The sequence below is a fragment of the Carlito syrichta genome, unplaced genomic scaffold (assembly GCF_000164805.1).
Source record: "Carlito syrichta isolate Samal-C Ts95f unplaced genomic scaffold, Tarsius_syrichta-2.0.1 Scaffold307324, whole genome shotgun sequence".
NCBI classification, from domain to species: Eukaryota; Metazoa; Chordata; class Mammalia; order Primates; family Tarsiidae; genus Carlito; species Carlito syrichta.
The window spans coordinates 167,750-185,195 of NW_007251420.1; the positions used below are offsets into that span (position 1 = coordinate 167,750).

A 17,446-nucleotide genomic window follows, 5' to 3' on the forward strand; every position below is an offset into this window, starting at 1 on the left:
TCATCCCGAGAAATCCTTCTGGATATGAGGGATAGGGGATAACCTTGATCTTTCTCATGACCATTTGTTCCCACACTTTGGTCTAGGTCTCGGCCAGGAGTCTTTTCTATTCCCCTAAGGAGAGAGGCTCCTTGACTTCTTCTCTCTAATTTTACATGGCCTTCCTGGGGCAATAGGCATGGAATGGCTTGGCTATTTGGACAGGGGAAAGGAGAACCAGTGAAGGAAATATTAGGCAGGAGAAGGCATTAGATGATATTTCAGAGCATCATTTTGCAAGGCACATAAAAATGTATTCTATAAGATGTGCTTTCTGTTTTCACTATTAGACTTTTTTACATCTTGTAGACAATCCTCCCTGTCCTCACTCCCTAGGCCAGGCCAGCTAGTTACCAGCTGTATGAATTCGGGCGAGTTACCTCATCCTCTCTGAGCTTTATTTTTCTCATCTGTAAGTGAAAATAATAATAGTTCATATCAATTAAGTGCTTACACTTGCCAAGCACTGTTCTAAATGTTTTTTGTATATTAGCTCATTTAATCCTGACCATAAATCTATGAGATAGCTACTATTATTCCCATTTTACAGATGAGAAAGCTATGCCTCACAGTTGTAATTTGCCCAAAGTAATGCCATCACTTTGCTCTTAACCACTGCCCAGCATTCTCCTTCATAAATGTTAGTAATGACCTCACAGGGTTGCTTTGAGAATTAACTGAGGTAAAGAGCCTGGCATATAGTAAAAGCTCGATACATTCTAAGCTAATACATAGGCCATGGGTCTTTTTGGTCATTTTCATCCAAAATGCCCTTGGTATTGTATTTAAAATGTATATAAATTTCTCAATATTTAGCATATTTGCCCTATTCAGTTTTCTCATCCAGAAATATGGCGCCTTACTATACTTTTCTTGGCAAAGTTTTGCCATATATTCTCATAGAAGATATATGTTTCTAGGCAAGTTTAGGGTTGTTTTGGGGTGTTTGTTACTATTGAAAATAAAATATTTTCTTCCATTATATCTTTTGCTTAGACAGTGTTGGTGTCTCCAGGTTCTTGTTAGTGAGTCACCTCCCCGATGTCTCCAAAGGAGTGACTTTCCACAGTCTTCTCATTTTAAGCTGACAGCATAAGGATCACTTGGCCTACCTGGCGGCATACGCTCCGACAGGAAGTAAGACACAGGGTGAGGAGCAGCTTTCTAGGGTGGTGCAGGTTGGCCGAGGTGACCAGAGCACTCTGTCCTAGCTAAGGAAGACGGCCTTGGGGGAGAGAAAGGAAATCCCGGGCCCTGGCTAAACCCCAGCTCTGAGTCCATTTCGGGGCCTAGCTGAAGGAGTTCCCAGGTACCCACAGCTTCTCCATGGCCTCAGTGATTCCCAATTGCGTTTGCCAAATGTTGGCTCTGGTGGCAGCTCTGCCAAGGCCCAAGCTGCCTCCGTGGGTTCTGGCTGGCTTCAGTAGTGGAACTTTCATCCAGCAAAGCCTCATTCTTCTCTGTGGGAAATACATAATCTGTAGCGTCCCCACCTCAGCCAGCTTTCTGCCTGCCTCCACTGCAGGCCTTCAGAGGGCAGCAGAGAACTGGCAAGAGGAGAGATCAGGGCTTGGTTTTCAGAGCAACAAAGACATTCCATTCTTGGAAACTGCTGAGAATGCCATCCTCCTCTCCACTTCCTGGGGAAGTCATGCCATGAACTTCATGGGAGTGTAATACTTATAATAATATAATCATACTGATTATTCCCTGTGGGCTAGACACTGACTTAAGATTTCACATTTGTTCCTATAACGACCCTTGAGGTTGATAGGATTATTATTCTCATTTTTTCAGTTAAGAAAATTGAAGTGGGGTGTGTGTGGCGGGGGGGAGGGAGAGGAGCAACCTGCCTAAGATCCCACAGGCAGTGAAGCTGGGATTTGAATGAGCCAGCTAGGTATCAGAGATTCATCAGTGAACAAGACAAAGTCCCTGCCATAATTAGAGGAACAGACAATAAATGAAAAACAAAACACAAAATTTGGTTTTGAATAGAAATGCCATCTAGACAATTAAAGCAGAATGAAGGCCCAGAGAGGGGCATTTTAGGTGGGCTGGTTGGGGAAGGTGTTCCTGGGTAGATTACATTTGACGCGAGGGAGCAAGTCATGCTGAAGGCTGAGGGCACAGTAAGTGCAAAGGCCCTGGGTGGGAATGAGCTTGGGGTGTTAGAAGTCCAGCAAGACCTGGATTGTGGCTGGTGCAGCGTGAGCCAAGGTCACAGGTCATAGCAACGACCACGGAGTAGCCAGAGAAGGCGAAGGGAGAGGATCTATCCACAGCACCACCTGGGCTGGGCCTCTAGGGTTTCTCGGCATCTCTTTATCTCTCATCTCTTTTTGCATTCCCACAGCGTTCTTACACCATCACAGTATGTTCCCTTCTCAACCCTGGACACAGTTCAAAAGCAGCTAAAGCAGACAAGAATCTGGGGCAGCCAGTATTGTACCACCTGCCAAAGCTTGGCACAAACAATCTGGAAACCAAAAATTACACATGCTGCAGTGAATCTTGGCCAGCTCGTGGGGAGCTTCTTGTGGGTAAAGGTTCTAGATAAGCAGGGTGTGTATAAGGGGTTATGAGTATCAATGAGGGAAGATAGGAAGGGATGTATCATGAGGTGTAGGCTAGAAGGGGAAGTAAATGAAGCCATAAGGAGCTGGGTATGGGCAGAAGAGGAGGATGTACAAAGATCAGAGGTCTTTACCCAGCTAGAAGGCAGGAGAGAAGGAGTCAGAGCTTAGCAAGTTGTCCACTAAGAGTCTCTGCATCTCACCCAGCTCCGTCAATATGTTTGTTTTGCACCAGAGACAAGTCCACTTAGAAACGTAATTAGAGCTTGAAAGAAACGTAAGATCTATTCTATGCAGGCTCTTTTATTAATTCATCAGTACTAGACTTTGAAGGTGATGCTTGTTCACAGTCTTTAAGTTCCCTCTATGCACATGAGAAATAAGAGACAGAAGTCAAGCAGTTAGGACTTAAAACAAATTAACAGCAGCTAAAGCTGATTGGAACATGTTGTTCTGAATGTACCGTTGGGTTTCCTAATTCTTTCCCCTAGGGTCAAACCTATCCACCCAGAACTGGAAGACTCTCCGGTCCCACAAGGCAGGAACCTGCCCTAGGGCGTTTACCATGAAAAGAAGAGGAGAAGAAGGAAAGATGGGTCTTCTGTGGGCAGGAAGTTCCCAGAGGGAGGAAACCCAGACAATCTGAGTCATGACATGTGCCAATTTCATTCGCCCAACACATGAACCATTCATCCTTTGTTAGATAGAATGGGGTAGGAGGTAGACAGGTGAGAGTACTTCTCTCTAGACTTCAGAACAGACAGAAGCGCCTGCTTAATAGGGCAAGAAGAATGCTTGAAGGGAGAGAGAGAGATAGGTTTCCCCAACCTCCTTACAGTAAATGCAGGTCTGCTCCCCAGAAACTGAGGCCCAGAGAAGTGAAGTGATTCCCCAAAGGTAACACAACTCTGGGGACACAATAAGGTTCTCCAGGCTCCCAGTGGTGGAGTTTTGCCATTTGATGCCTGTAATCAGAAGAGGTCAGATTAATTCAGGGTTATCGGCATATAATAACAAGAATCTCCTATCCCATCCTTCAGAGAATTTTGAACTCCTTCCTCCATCACCATCACTGCCCCTACATCCTCCATCATCCTTCTATACCTTACCAGCTCTGGCTACACCTCACACCCTCGTCTACACCTCACCATAACTTCTACACCTCACACCCTATTTACACATCACCACATCCTTCTACAACTCACACCACCATCTACACCTCACCTTCTCCATCTACACCTACACTGTGAACCTGCATCTACACCTCACACCTCCATCTACAACTCACACTTCCATCTACACCTCACTCCCCCATGTATACCTCACACCTCCCTCTATACCTTGCCACCTTCATCTATATCTCACACCTCCAGCTACAATTCACACCTCCTTCTACACCTCACACTCCATCTACCTCTCACACCTCCATCGACACCTCTCCACTTCCATCTATACCGCCACCATTACACTGCAACTTCTACAGCCAACCTCTGCCTCCATCATTCCCTCCATTGTTACCACCACTTCTTCTTTTGTCAGCAGAAAGCCAGCAGCCGTTCTTGTGGGGGAAGTGGCAGGTATGAACTAGAAGGCCACCCACATGGCTGTAGTGTAGAGAGGCCTTCAAGGTTTTTGAGATGAAATTTTAAGAGTCTCTAGCTTTTGATATTACCCGATCCTTCCAAAAAGATCATCTTGGAGCATTTTATGAAGATTTAGGTTGAGAGAGCTAAAAATGAGTATATATGTTTATTGACACTCACTGACTATAAGTAAAGACTGCCACTATTTCTAAGCCATCACCTAATCTGACAGCTGTACATCTAAGTACCTGCAATGTGATAAGATACTTTACCAGCATCTCAGTGCTCCTCAAAGTTCTAACAGTCTAAAATTTGGAGACATTCAAGTGAGCTGTAATTTTGAGCCAACTGGGATCACCCCAGTATGTAACAACAGGCCCAGGTCTCTGTAGGCTTCTGGAAATGTCACTACTCCTCTCTGGGCCTTGGTTTTCCCTGTATAGAATGGGAAACCATGGGGTAGAGCTGGATTCTCCAAGTTCTCTTCCAGCTCTAACATCCCTCCAAGCCAGAATCCTAAAAGGATCTGGATAAAACAATGCAGGGAGATAAGCCAGCATTTCAAAATCAAGGCTGGAATATACCACTGCCCTAAAAAGATCAAGTTAAAACCCAAAGGGAAATTTAGAGCAAAGACATCTGCCTGTGATCATGGCCAGCTCTGTTCAGACCTTGCTCTACCCTGGTCTGTCAGTCAACCAGGCATCCATCCCTGACCCTGCAGGAGCGTCCCTCCCCCCACCTTGGTCACATGGCTGGCCGCCACTGAGCCCCAGAAGTCAATCTCCAATGCCCCAAATACTGTTCAGTCTGGAAACCACAGAGAGCCCTTCTTGCCACCCAACAGGAACAAAGCAAGTAGTTCTGGCCTCGCTGGGATCTGGATCCTGGTTTCCAGTGCTAAGAACACAAAGGTAAGTTTGCAGCTTGAAGTTTCAGAGAGAGTAGACAGAGCAGTGCAGGAATGGGAAATGTGCTTCATGATACGAACACTCTGAGCTTCACACACACTGAGAAGGAGAATACCAGGAAAACTGGGCAAAGCCTCCAAATGAGCATTGGAGATTTGCCTTTCCTTGAACATTTTACTGTTTTTGTCACCCTGGTGCCTTGAGTTCATTGGTTTGAGGTATAAAATCTTACTCCAAATTAACAGAACTGCCCTGAGACTTGTTCCGTCTGACACTGTTGAGCTGGTTCTCTCTCTTGTTCTCATCTGATGGAACTGAGAGTCTTTCTCTCCTCTATGCGTATAAATTCCTGTTGTCTTTGTCAAATTTGTGAGACTGGCTGAAATATTTAATGAAGTGGAATCCCCAAAACTTGCCTCTTCCTCAGAAAACCCACAGGAAAATAAATTACATCTGTTCATGTAACATCTCACGATAGAAACAATAACAGCTAGCTTCCTTTCATTACTTGTCTTTGTTTTTAGGTTTTGGATATGATACCTTTAAGTTTTGGAACTGCTAGCTTGCTTAGAGAGATTCTGTTTGCTGTTTTGTCCTCTCTTTCCTGGGGCGTGCATGGTAGTGTTTCAGTCTGCAGGGCCCCGAGGCAATGGACAAGCCACTAGTTGGGAGGGTGGCCTTTCCCTGGCTTCTAGCTTAGCTTTCTAAAGCCCAGCATGACCCTGTGTCATTCTTGTCGATTCAGTTCACAAAAATAATTCCAGATAAGCCCTTGGGGAAGTCCTTTTCTGAAATATGTCGAGCTATCAGAGAGGCTCATCGGATACTATGTTGGCTGGTCTAGAATTCTTGGAAATCAAGGTCATGGCTTAAAAGACAGAGTGGAAGAAAAAGCTCCCAAAAAGCTGACGAATAAATGTGGTACAACCTTTTTTCTAGTCAGTTTTCTTCCAGACACACAGATACCTGATCTTAAGGATTTAGGACCATGCTTTGCACCTCTTCCTTAACCAACTGCTTGGTCTGTTCCCAGTGTCTAGTGCAAATATATGGACCAAAGTGGATACTCAATAAGTATTTGTAGGACTGAAGTGATGTGCCCTTGTGGATGGAGAAGGTGTGAGCACCTAAATGCCAGATGATTCCATCGCTTGGGTTCTGATGACTAAAACATGCTGCCCCTCTTTAAGGCTGACTGTGTCACTACCTCTTTGGTGCGCTGGACATGAAGCTTGCTTGAGCAGGAAGCCTGAGTATCTGCTCTCCGGGTTAGCACTCTGGCCCTTAGTTTTACAGGCTTAGGATATTGATTTTCATCAATAGGGTTTTGGCTTCTCAGGGATCCCAGATGTGATTTCAGGCTGGTGGTAGGAGCAGTGAAATGGAAAGTGACCTTTGATTCAAGATAGAAGAGAATTTGGTGTGCTCTGTCACCATAGAGTCACGCGCATCATCAAGGTAATTATGCTCTAGAGACAGATGGGAGAATAATGGTGACTACTTGGGCAGGGGAGGGACTGGTTGCAGGAAAAACTGCTGTTACAGATTCTTTTATTTGCTGCATGCCGGAGGCTGATGTGTTGCCAGCACAATTCCTTTGGTAAGGCATTGTAGTGGGTAGCTGTACTGGTTAGTACTCTTGGGATGCAAGTAGCTCAAATCAACTAAAGCTAACTGAAGAGGAAAGAGGGATTTATTATAAGACCATTGGGAGGTCTTGTGGACAGGAATTCAGCCAGGTGTCACGAAGGGCCTGGAACCCAGAAGAGGTAGACTATTAGAAATCCAAACCAGACTTCTTCTAGTAAACTTCATCTTCACTTCTCTTTCCCCTCTCTCCCCCTTCCCTTCTTCCCTCCCTCCTTCTTTCTTTCCCTCCCTCCCTGCCTCCCCTCCGTCCTTCCTTCCTTGGGTTTGGAAACAAAAGATAATCTGGTTTGAATCCGGGCACCACATGATTGGTTCTGTGATCTATCACTTAATTTAATGATTAGTCTCCATTTCCTTATCTGTAAAATGGGAGTAAAAAGTACGTACCTCGCTGAATTTTAGTGGGAATTAAATGAGATGATGAAAGCAAAATATCTGACATAAAATCAATATGCATTATATGAAACGCCAGAGATAGAAATTCCGTTTCATGGGTTAGGTTGGGACTTTTGTGGAGGGCAACACAGCTGCCAGTCAGAGCAATAGATAATCCAAACACTTTCTATATAGCCAACACTCAGTTTCAGATGGATGACTTCCTTTGAAGAAGATTGTGGGATAACCTGGGCCCTTCTCCTACTTCTGTCTACTTCTGGGAGTTATGAGAAGGTGAGACCCAGAACAGAGGAGGGGAGGGGGGAAGAGGAGGAGGTCTCATTGGAAGGTATGTGTCTACCTGAATGTTAGCTTCATTATATCTCCATACTTCTGGAGTTTTGTAGAGTTGCCTTCTCTATTTGCATATGTGTTGTCATTTTGTTTTCACTTCTGTTTGTTTTCCAATCTGAGAAGCCACAGGACTTCCAATATGAAAGAACATGTTCTAAAACATGCTAGAAAACTCTGTTTCATTTGTGTTAGTCAGGAGCTCGATTGCAAACCTCAGAAACCTAACTCAAACATGAGGAAAAAATAAAAGTGAATTTAACAGCTCAACGCAACCGAGAAGGCTGGTTCAGAATTAACTGACTCAGGGAGTCACAGTGTTATCAGTACTCTGTTTCTCTACTTTTCTTGAATGCTTCCCTCCATGTGACAGGCAAAATAGTAACTCCCAAGCTTATCAGCTTAGTAATGCCAGAGTGAGCAGCGTTTTTGGATGAATAAAGCAGAAATGTCCTGGGATGAATTCTGATTGGTTCAGCTTGGGACATGGACCATCCCTGAACCAATCTCTGTGGCTGGGAATGGAGAGTGTTTGGCTGGACTGGGTCACATGGCCTTTCCTGCTTGGTGATGGGGAGAGGTTGTATCATTCCCTAAACCCTTTGGAGGCGGATCTCTAGGGGAAGGGGAATCTGTTAGCCCTCTCTGGAGGAAGAGAACAGCTTTCAGTAAGACACCATAGAAAATATAGAAAATATAAATTGAGGCCCAGCACAGTGGCCCATGCCTATAATCCCAGCACTTTGGGAGGCTGAGGTGAGAAGATTGCCTGAGCCCACGGGTTCGAGAAAATATAAATGGAGAGTTATTTCTTCTCTTTAAAATGGGGTTCCTGGATCAGCAGCATAAGTGTCAGCTGGGAAACTGTTGAAAATGTAAATTCCCAGGTCCCACCTTATATCTACTGAATCAGAAACCCAGCAATCTGTATTTTAACAAGTCCTCCAGAGCCAGGCTCAGTGGTTCATGCTTCCAATCCCAGCAACTTGACTCAGGAGGCTGAGGCAGAAGGATCACTTGAGCCCAGGAGATGGAGGCTGCAGTAAACTCTGATTGGGCCACTGCACTCCAGCCTGGGAGACAGAGTGAGATCCTGTCTCAAAGAAAGAAAAATGGAAAAGAAAGAAGGAAAGAAAACAGAAAAAAAAGTGTTCCAGGTGATTCTGATGCATGTTCAAGTTTAAGAACCATTGCCTTCAGGGGCTCTTAGTTCTGTAGTTCTGCTAAGTATTTTAAACATGATTCACTTTGAGCAAATAGATTTAACCATTATTTTTCAAGGATGCAATTATCACATAAAGTGGAAACACATGTATCATATTCAATTATTTGCCTTAACATGTTTAAAATAAAAATAATATGTAACCATAATTTAAAAGCCAATTAACACATGTAGGGACACATGATAAGCAATAGAACTCTATCCCAGCTTCCCCATACAGTTCTACTTCCCAGAGACAGTCACTCGGAATTCTGTTAGCTTTTGTCATTGCCTACAACCCTCTAATAATAATAATAATAGTAATAATTATTCCTGCTATTTATCATAGTTAGATATTGGTCATTTTTATTTTTTTAGATGTTTAACTTTTTTTACTTTTTGAGTTGGGGTTTCACTCTGTCACCCAGGCTGGAGTGCAGTGGCATGCTCACAGCCACTGCAGCCTCAACCTGCTGGGCTCAAGTAATTCTTCCACCTCAGCCCTCCAAGTAGCTAGAACTACAGACATGTACCACCACACCTGGCAATTTTGGGGTGTATTTTAGAGACAAGGTCTCAACAAGTAGTCTGCTCTTGAACCCTTGGGCTCAGTCAATCCTCTCGTCTCCACCTCCCAAAGTGTTGGGGTTACAGGTGTGAGCCACTGCGCCCACTCATATTTAACTACCTTACACGACACCCATCTCTACTTTATACTTCCAATATGAATATGAGGGGGGCCCTGCAAAACCCGCAATTACCTTTTGGAGGGTGAGCCCCTTTTAGTACAAATTGTACAATTTGTTCCTCTGGATTACGTCAACCGAAGTTTTTATCTAGAAGTTTTGAGAAGGTTGCACCACAATTTGTGGAAGAAACATCTCAAGTTGTAGCAAACAGGTGACTGATGATAACACACCTGCCCACCACACCACACTAAATGTTCAGCAGTTTTCCACTAAAACCAGTATGACCCTTGTGCCCCACCCTCCCTATTCACCTAATCTCACCCCAAGCAACTTTTTTGTTTCCCTGCATGAAAAAAGTCCTCAAAGGGAAATATTTTGCCAATGTGGAAGAAGCAAAACAAAAAATGGCAGAAGCACTAAAAGGCATCAAAATTGATGAGCACAAAAACTGTTTTGAGCGATGGAAAAAGTGTCTTGATAGGTATATTGAGAGTACTTTGAAGGTGATCAAAGTTTAAACATATAAGAATAAATATACAAGTTTTAATAAATAAATTAGGGTCTTTTGGGGTCTCCCCTCATATATCATCCCTTGGCTAGGCACAGTGACTCACGCCAGTAATCCCAAATCTTTGGGAGACCAAGGGAGGAGGATCTCTTGAGTCCAACCAAAGGACCAACCTAGGCAACATAGCAAAACCGTGTCTTTACAAAAAATAAAAAATTTAGCCAGGCTTGATGGCGTGCGCCTGTAGTCCCAGCTGCTTGGGAGACCGAGACAGGAGGATTGCCTGAGTCCAGGAGGTCAAGGCTGCAGTGAGCTGTGATTGTGCCACTGTACTCCAATCAACTCAAAATAGGTAATAAAATCCTCCCATTATAGACATATCATTACTGTTTTTAGGTCAAATGTCAGCTGGGCTCGGGGGCTCAGCCTGCAATCCCAGCACTTTGGGAGGCCAAGGCGAGAGGATTGCCTGAGCCCTCAGGTTCGAGACCTGTCCAGGCAACTTGGCAAGACCTCGTCTCTACAATAAATCAAAAAAATTAGCTGGGCATGGTAGCGTGTGCCTGTAGTTCCAGCTACTTGGAAGGCTGAGGCGGAAGGATTGCCGGAGCCCAGCAGATCGAGGCTGCGGTGGCTGGGAGTGTGCACTGCACTCTAGGCGACAGAGTGAGACTCCAATTCAAAAAAAAAAAAAAAATTTTAATAATGGCTGTAATCCCAGCACTTTGGGAGGCTGAGGTGGGAGGATTGCTTGAGGCCAGGAGTTCAAGACCAACCTGGGCAAACATAGTGAGACTCCATGTCTACAAAATTTAGCTGGGCATGGTGGAATGTACCTGTAGTCCCTACTACTAGGAGGCTTAGGCAGGAGGATTACTTGAGCACAGGAATTTGAAACTACAGTGAACTATGACCATGCCACTGCACTCCAGCCTGGGTAACAGAGCAAGACCCTGTCTCTAAAAGTACTACTACTACTAATAATAAAATATCTCAAATTTGTACAATATAAGAGATATTCATATATCACTGTACAGAATTGACAAATGTTAGTATTTTATCATATTTGCTTTATATCTATATGTATATCTATCCAAAATATCAAAGATCATCATTAAACCGCATCCCTCCCCAGAAGTAACCTGAAATTAGTGTGTATCATTACTCTGCATGATTTTATGCTTTTATTACTTAGAAATGTAGCTACAAGCAATATTGGTAGTATTTTATCTTAAAATTATATATAATTAATATCATTTTGTGTGCTTTACAGCTTTACACGTTATGTTTTTGAGATTTATACATATTAATACACAAAAATCTAGTTCATTCATTTGAACTGTCCCATATCCATTGTATATCAGCGGGAAGGTCTCAGTTAAAAGTAATGTAAAACCTGGCTAAGAGTTCAAATGTATAGATTTTTTTCAAATAACAAGAAGTCCAGACCTAAGCAGTCCGGAGCTCATGATTTTCTATCTTTGATGTTGTTCTATCCTCCTGCTTTGTCCCTGGCCTGTGCCTTTGGACTTCAGGCCTTCCACTTTATTGTGGCAGGATGGCTGCTTCTTTTCAGTCTCAACATCTGTGCCAAAAGTGGGGAGGGCAAGGGACAAATTGTGCATTCCAACTGTGTCTTTTTTTTTTTTTTGAGACAGGGTTTCAGTCTGACATCCAGGCTGGAGTGCAGTGCACAACTTACCACAGTCTCAAACTCTTGGGCTCAAGCAATCCTCCTGCCTCAGCCTCCCAAGTAGCTGGGACTACAGGTTTGTACTACATGCCCAACTAATTTTTGTGGAGATAGGGATCTCGCTTTGTTGCCCAGGCTGGTGGTCTCAAACTCCTGACCTCAAGTGATCCTCTTCCCTCCGCCTCCCAAAGCACTGGGATTATAGGTGTGAGCCACCACGCCTGGCTTGTGTCTGTCATTTTTATTAGGAAAAGAAAAGTTTTCCTGGTCAGGCATAGTGGCTCACTTTGGGAAGCTGAGGCAGGCAGATTGCTTGATACCAGGAGTTCAAGACCAGTCTGGGCAACAGAGTAAAACCTCATCTCTACAAAAAACCAAAAATTTAGCCAGGTGTTGTGATGCTGGCCTATAGTCCCAGCTAGTTGGGAGGTTGAGGTGGAAGGATCGCCTGAGCCCGGGAGGTCGAAGCTGCTATGAGCCATGATCATCGTGCTCATGTACACTGCACTCCAGCCTGGGGGACAGAATGAGACCCTGACTCAGAAAAGAGAGAGAGAGAGGGAGAGAAGGAAAGAAAGGAAAAAGAAAAACTTTCCTGGAAGCCCTACCCAGTGGACCTCCACTTAAATATCATTTGCTAGAATAGGGTCACATGAATACTTCTCAAATTAGTGGCAGGCCAAGGGCAACCAGATTGCCATGAATGGTTTAATACAGATCGAAACTCATGCCTGAGGCTAGAGAAGGTGACTACTGGCAATCAAGAGCCTTGTGTCTCTACCTGGACAAAATGAGGCTCTATAAACAGGTGAAAAGAGAAGGGAATGGACACCAGACAATGTAGCAGACATTGCTAAATGACTGTCCAATGCCCATTCACCTCTTTTCCTTTACCAATAGACGCAATTTTTTTTTTTTTTTTAATAAAGATTTTGGGTACAATTCAGGGTTAGGTATACAAACGTTGATTATGCAGGTACCCTTGTTGACGAGGTATGCCTCTCCCTCCCCTAGCAGTTTCCCTCAACTGCCAGTCCCACCACTCCTCCCCTGACAGTTTTCCACTACTGTCAATCGCTTTCTTATTGTAATTGTTCAAGGTCTGCTTATGAGTGAGAACATATGGTACTCTGTTCTTTGTTTCTGTGATAGAGCACTGAGTATGATTGACTCTAAATCCATCCAAGTTTCTGCAAAGGCCATATGTTTGTTCTTCTTTATGGCTGCATAATATTCTGTTGTGTATATGTCCCACTTTTTTTTTTTTTTTTTATCCAGTCCAGCTTCGATGGGCAGCCTGGTTGGTTCCGTGTTTTTGCTATTGTGAATAGAACTGCAACTAACATATGTATGCAGGTATCTTTTTTGTAGAGTGATTTGAGTTCCTCCAGGTATATTCCCAATAGGGGAATTGCTGGGTCATATGGAAGGTCAATTTCTAGTTCTTTCAGAAACCACCACACTGGACAGGCTCAATCTTATGTACCCAGCTAAAACATACTTTCCCAGAGTCCTTTGTCATGTGACCTAGTTAGGGTTTTCATGGCAGAAAAGTTAACTGTAGTAGTTTAAACAACTAAGTGGTTTCATTATTCCCCATAACATCCCACACTGGTAGCATGAAGACATTAACGACCTAGGCTCCTTTTTCTCCTTGTAGTCATAGTTAGTATGTGGCTTTCATGTCCATGATGACAAGATGGTCCCTGCCCTTCTATGCTCCAGGGATAGGTTTGCTAGATAAAATACAGTTTACCAGCCAGGCTCGGTGGCTCAGCCTGTAATCCCGCGCCTTTGGGAGGCTGAGGTGAGTGGATTGCCTGAGCCCGCGGGTTCGAGACCTGCCTGGGCAGCGAGACCTCATCTCTACAATAAATCAAAAAATCAGCCGTGCGTGGTAGCACATGCCTATAATTCCGGCTACTCGGAAGGCTGAGGCGGAAGGATCGCCGGAGCCCAGCAGGTCGAGGCTGCGGTGGCCGGGAGTGGCCACTGCACTCCAGTCTGGGTGACAGAGTGAGACTCCAACTCAAAAAAAAAAAAATACTGTTTACCCAGCTACATTTGAATTTCAGATAACTGACTAATAATTTTTAGTGTAAGTATGGCCCAAATATTGCACGGGATATGCTTATGCTAAAAAATTATTTATTGTTTATCTGATATTCAAATTTAATTGGGCAAATTGTATTTTTTTTTTTTTGAGTTGGTGTCTCACTCTGTCACTCAGGCTGGAGTGCAGTGGCACACTCACGGCCACCCCAGCATCCACCTGCTGGGCTCCAGTGATCCTTCTGCCTCAGCTTTACAAGTAGCTGGAACTACAGGTGCATGCTAGCACACCCAGCTAATTTTTTATTTATTGTAGAGACGCAGTCTTTCCAAGTTGTCCTGGCTGGTCTTGATCTACTCACCTCGGCCTCCAAAAGTGCTGGGATGCAGGCTGAGTCACCAAGCCCAGCTGCAAATTGTGTTTTTTTTTTTTTGAGTTGGAGTCTCACTCAGTCACCCAGACTGGGGTGCAGTGGCCGCTCCCGGCCACCACAGCCTCGACCTGCTGGGCTCCGGTGATCCTTCTACCTCAGCCTTCCAAGTAGCTGGAACTACAGGCGCATGCTACCACACCTGGCTAAGTTTTTTGATTTACTGTAGAGACGAGTTCTCGCCAAGTTGCCTAGGCGGGTCTTGAACCTGCGGGCTCAGGCAATTCACTCACCTCTGCCTCCCAAAGTGCAGGATTACAGGCTGAGCAAATTGGGTTCTTAATTGCTAAACCTGGCAATCCTATCCAGGAACAAAGAAGAAGAAGTGAAGGGTCTTTCTCCTGCAGAGGTTTTATCTAGGAAGGGACTCCATCCTCAGGTTCTTTCTCCTGTATCTCTTTGGCAAGAGCGAACTAAAAGACATCTTGAGGGGAGTGATTATTTTTAGTTGGTGACAGTGCTAGTGTGGCAGAGCAGAAATCAGAAAATCAGAGCTAAAAGGGGGATGGACATCAGGCTGGAAGCTAGCAGCATCATCTCTGCACACTCGCCAAATAGTTACATCCAGTGCAGATATCGGAAATATTTAACAACCAATGTGGCATTGACACTGACCAACCAAAATGGATACTTGACCACTAAGAATAGACACCTGCCATAAACAGCAGCATAGCATCGCTCACTGGTGGGATACCTATTCTGCTTCTATCACTGTATTTGGTAAAATTAACACTCACCTGATTTATTATGACTACATAAACATTGCTCACAGTTGAATATAGTATGCCATAATTCCCTTTCCTTTCTATGACTCCGTTCTTGACAGATTTTTTTATATCCTCTGACTACAGTCAAACACATCGTGAGTGTTTTTCAGATTCAGGTTTCTTCTTGAAGACCTGTCTTCCTGCTCACAGAAGTGCTTGCCGCTCTCTGGGTTGCTGCATAGTTCTTCTCCTGGGACTTACCTTTGGCAGTCTTTTGTGGTGAATCCCAATTTCTGGAGTTACATTCCTTTCTTTCTTTCTCTTTTTTATTTTCTCTCTCTATCATCCAGTCTGGAGGGCAGCCACATGATCAAAGATCATTGCAAACTCAACCTTCTGGTCTCAAGCAATTCTTCCACCTCAGCCTCCCGAGTAGCTGCGACTACAGGGGTGTGCCACCACACCTGGTTAATTAAAAAAAAAAAAAATTTTTTTTGGGTTGAGGACAGGTCTTGCTATGTTGCCTAGGCTGGTCTCAAACTCCTGGGCTCAAAGTGCTGGAATTACAGGCATGCACTACTGCACCCCACCCTAAATTCCTTTCCTAGTCCTTCATTTTGCTAGATTTCCTCTTCAATCACTTCCTACAAAAAGACACTCAAGAGGTAAAGGGCATTAAGATTTTATGTCTGAAAATGCCCTTATTTCTCCCTGCACATTTGATTGATAGCTCAGTTGGGACAAGAATTCTAGGTTGAAAATAATTTTTTCACTTTTGTAGTCACAACTCCATTGTCTTGTAGCTTCCATTGTAGCTATTGTGAAATCTGATGTCTTTTTTGGGGGGTGGGGGACAGAGTTTTTACTCTGTTGCTCAGACTCAAGTGCAGTGGTATACTCACTGCTCACTGCAGCCTCCAACTCCTGGGCTCAAGTGATTCTCCAGCCTCAGCCTCCTGAGTAGCTGGAACTACAGGCATGTGCCGCCACACCTGGCTAATTTTTTTGTTTTTTGTGGAGATGAGGACTTGTTTTGTTGCCCAGGCTGGTCTTGAACTCCTGGCTTCAAATGATCCCTTAGCCTCAGCCTCCCAAAGTGCTGGGATTACAGGGATGAGCCACCACACCCAGTTTGATGCCAATTAGTGTGTCTGATTCATAGTAGGTGACTTATTTTTTTCTTCTGGAAGCTTTTAAGGTATCTTTATCCATGATGTTCTGACACCTCATGATGATGTGACTTGACTTGGATTTTTTAAAAATTCATTTTTTCTGTGCCCTGAGCAATCCTGTTCAATTGGGTCATTAAAATCCCTCAATTCTGGAAAATATTCTCGTTATTTCCTTGATAATTTTCTCTTCACTATTTTTTCTGATCTCTTTTTTGAGTACTCATTACTTTGAGGTTTGGCCCTCCTGGGTTCCTCTAATTTCCTTGCCTTGTCATATTATTTTTTCAAGTCTCTTTGTATTTGTGTGATATTATCTGATGTATTACTTCAATTTTATGTTCCAACTCTTTTATTGAAATTTTTCTTCTAAGATATTTTTAATTTCCAAGAGTTCTTTCTTATTCTCTGAAAGTTTATACATTTCTTTACAGGTACATAGCCTTCTGTTTTTCTTTTTGTCATGAATACAATGTCTTTTCTTGTCTCTATTTTAATTTCCACTAATTTGATCTTGAGAGGTCTCTGGAGAGTGGCCATAAGCCAAGATATAGCCACTTTCTAGTAGAGTCCTGATGGGGAAGGGATTAGGCTCATAGTAAAAACTACTAGAAAGTGGCATGAAACAGAAGAAATTTATCACTTACAGATCCCAGAGAGGGTAGGGGTTGCTAAGGGTGCTCCCAGTGGGGAGAGGAAATTGGAAGGGGAGAGGAAATTGGAAGGGGAGAAGGGGGTTGGAGAGAGAGAGAGAGAAGAGAGAGGAGGAGGAGCAGAGAGTGGGGAAGGAGAAAGAGAGGATCTCTTAACAAAGACTATGCCTTTGTTAAGGTCTGTGGGCATTTAACCTTTAGACTTTCTGAGGAGGTTGTGGATTGGCTAGCTTAACAAAAACATAAGTGAAGGGGAAGTTTATTTACATGACTCTATGATGACCATTAGGTTTATCATGGTCAGCAGCTGTGGAGTATGTCTCAGGTTTTGGCCAGTGGGATGAGGAACAAGCTGGCTACACCACAAACAATCGCATGGGGTGGGGAAGTTTTAGTTAGACCAAAGAAGGACAACTATCTTGACTTCAAACAGCTCATGTATGTTAGGCCTAAAAATGGATATCAAGGTAAGCAACTATATTAAACAAATTTATGACAGTCTCCCTGAGGATGTTAACTACAGTTTTTGTTTTCATATGTCATCTTCACACAGGGGCCATGCTAATCTTCTCTGTATCAGTCCAGTTCTAGACTGTGTGTTGCTGAAGTGAGCACCAATGACAGTTTTCGATGGTTTCTTTGGTTGCCTACACTGCTCCTGTTTCTCTGGACTTTTTCTTGTCCTGTTTGTTTTAGTGTCTGTCATTCTGGTGATTCTTGGCTAGCCATTTGCATTTTAAAGTAGCGCTACCATACAGCTGTCACGTGGCCAGGCCAGACTTGTTGAATGATGGATTTACAGTGGACAATTGGATGGAGTCCTCACCATTTTGTTAGAAGCCCCCAAAATGTTAGAAT

General features: G+C 43.8%; 1 protein-coding gene across 1 annotated transcript in view; it reads left to right on the forward strand.

Moving 5' to 3' along the window:
* The first annotated feature begins 2,434 nt into the window (after positions 1-2,434).
* Positions 2,435-17,446, forward strand: part of SLC4A5 (solute carrier family 4 member 5) — a 111,996-nt gene continuing 96,984 nt past the window's right edge. The window contains exons 1-2 of the mRNA XM_008064375.1: positions 2,435-2,546; positions 5,046-5,112. The gene's annotated coding sequence lies outside the window, so the exon portion shown is untranslated. The remainder of the gene's footprint in view (positions 2,547-5,045; positions 5,113-17,446) is intronic.